Source organism: Equus quagga, chromosome 1, assembly GCF_021613505.1.
Source record: "Equus quagga isolate Etosha38 chromosome 1, UCLA_HA_Equagga_1.0, whole genome shotgun sequence".
NCBI lineage: Eukaryota > Metazoa > Chordata > Mammalia > Perissodactyla > Equidae > Equus > Equus quagga.
The window spans coordinates 61,720,042-61,723,043 of record NC_060267.1 but is presented as its reverse complement, the minus strand read 5'-3'; positions in this window follow the sequence as shown (position 1 = coordinate 61,723,043).

The window sequence follows — 3,002 nt, the reverse complement described above, 5'->3', positions numbered from 1 at the left end:
TTATTCAAAGAGACCAGAGAGACAAGGTCAAGGGAGCAAGAGAAAAAAGCGAAACAGTTGGTTTCACAGAAACCAAAAGGATCAGATTGTTTTAAGAAATGGTGGGAAACATCATTATAATTTCCTATTTTATTTTCTCCCTTCAAGTTGTTTCCTCTTCACTCCTTCTCCTTCTTTGTAAAGAATTATGACCATTTTACCTTTTGAGAGGATTTTGTCCTAATGATTCACTTTATACATGAAGAAACTGTGTCACAATTTACAAAATCTCCAACAACTACTGCTTGTCCTTGCTGCTGTCATTCAGGATGAAAATAGTCCTAACCCAGTATTTAAGCTAAAGCTGGGTCATCTTCCCAGCTATAGTTTTAAGTAAACATTGCAATCATCCTCAGAAGAAAATAAGCAAAAAGTGGAGGGAAACTATCATATGCAATAAACTGATTTTTCATGAAAAAATATCATAACCCAGGTAGATACGAAAACTATACATTCTTCATGTGGTTATTACTATTGATCCAAAATTGCCTGCAGAGGAACACAAGGGGGCAGGCTGAGGTAGAAAAATAGTCCCAAGAACTTCCTTGGAGCAGTTCTGTCTTGACTGGCATGGTTAGAAGGAAGATCTACGCCGACTGCAAGTGGCAGCAGGGCACTGGGAGGTGACCACAAGCCGTGGTCCATGGGAAAGAAAACAATACGTCTGCTTGTGCCTTCCAATTTATACACTATCTACCACATGAAGTGGGGTTTTTTCTTTCTCCACACATATTTTTAAAACCACTGTTATGAAGATAAATCTTCCAAAGGTAGAGGTGTAAAATTAAGCTATATTGTACAGCCCATGTGTTAAAAAACGAAATTTAACCAAGTGCATTGGAAGATCCAGTTGGCTTTGTTAAGCGATTCATGGATCGGGCAGCATTCCATCCAGCAAGGAGAAGGGTGCTCCCTATCACTTTTGTTTTCAAGTCCCGTTTTGTTCATTTACATTATGTTTCCTTCACATTATTAGACAATCTGGAATTTCTGCATGTATACTCAATCACATATTTACAAATACACCGTCACACTAGACATGTATTTTGTAATTGCTATTTCACAAAATGATATATTACAAACAGCTTCTCATTTCAGCTAACTACATCTCCTTCCTCATTTAATGCCCACAGAATCCTCCATTGTTGGATGCATCATGATTTACTGAATCATTGACCATCAGAGGGCAGTTAGGTTGTTTCCAATTGTTGCCGTAGTGAGCAACTCCAGATGCGACCTGCACACATAGTGATCCTTTCCTTAGGAGAGATTCAGGGAAGAGCACAGAGGGCCAAGGGCGTGAGCACTTTACAAGGCCATTCCAGGTAAAGACAGCAGCCTCCTGGTTGAAAGTAATTATTAATAAGTACTGGGAGCCGTGTTGAGGGCTATACCGACATTATATTTAGTTCTCATCACGACCTACCTCCACCCCATGATGCTTGACCACACCCATTCGACATGTCTGCTAGTAAGCGAGGAGCAGGAGCAGGCCAGGCAGCCAGCCCTGCTCTGACCACCACACAAAATGGCTTTTGTAGGGGCTGCTGTTGGGGATAAGGACATTCTCTGAAAGACAGCAAATTGGGAAGGAACTGGGCTTGAAAAACAAAATGGACACCCCCCAAGAGTGCTATAGCTGGTCTTCCCAGACTCCAAGAGGCTTTCTCCATCTCTAGGAGGACAGAAAAGAAAGAAAACAGCACTGGGCAAATGCGGGCTAGGGGGTGAAGGCAGGAGAAGCCACCCATAAAGCCTGGTCAGCAAGTCCCTCTTCTGTCCAACTTCTTCGCTTGGCCACACATGAAACTCCAGCCATCAGGACTCCCTTGGGTTTCATGTCTGGGTTCCCTGCCAGGACTGGCCAGGGACTGCCTCAGGGCAGACACAGAGTCTGCATGAATAAATAACTGACTCCAAGGACCTGTTCCACTGTCTCTTTCCAACATGCACTCCCCACTAAGCCACAGACACGCTGACACTTGTGCACCAGGACATCCATCAGAGCATTATTTGCAGTAACAAAAGTACCAAAAATAACTGGTTAAATAACCACAGTTTTTGTGCCATTAAACACTGTACAAAGTTAAAAAGCCCAAGTACAATCCAAAACATGTCACCATCTCATCACAACCAAAGTCACCTGACTGTGAAATGCACCACGACTTCATGTTGCACTAGGGGGAAAAAGCCAACTCAGCTATGCTCCATTGATGGTACAAGAAACCGGATCTCAGAGATGGTCAGAGGTGGGGAAACCACGGGAAATACCATAGGTGGAAAAACCAAGTGCAAGTAATGTGTAGGGCATGCTACTGTGTGTGTGCGTGTGTGTGTGTGTGTGTAAAGGAAGGGGTTATACAATCAGTCGTGCTTCTACCGTCATACAAAATTCCTAGAAATATACACAAGAACCCGTTAACAAGAGCGGCCTCTTAAGGCTAGGTTGGGGCATCGGGACACAACAGTGGAAAGGAAAGGCTCCTTTCATCATTACTTCTATTTGTAAACTCTGAAATTTTAAACCATATATTCCCTTTTTAAAATAAAACTTTGAAAACTACTAAAAGCAAAAGAAAAGAGTGCACCCTTCTCGATTAAGGTGCCTGGTATTCGGAGCCAGCCTTGGATCTGGAAACCGTTACATCCAGTTCTAGATCTACTAGCGCGACCTCAGGCAAGTTCCCGCCCCAACTGGGTCTCCAAGGGCCCTGGGTGTCAGAGAGCTGGCCTCGGGACATCCCTCGGGCTCGGAGCCCCAGGCCGGCCGGGAGCCCACCCCGCCGCTCTGTTGCCGGGCCCGGCAGCCGTCTGCGGGCGCCCCGCAGTGCAGGCCCGGCCAATCAGCGGCCGCGGGGCGGGCGGGGTGGCTGCGCCGCGCGCGCGGAGCAGAGCGCGAAGCAGAGGCTCCGCTGCCGTCCCGGGGCAGGCCATGCCGCGCTCACCCCGGCTCTTCCCGCTGC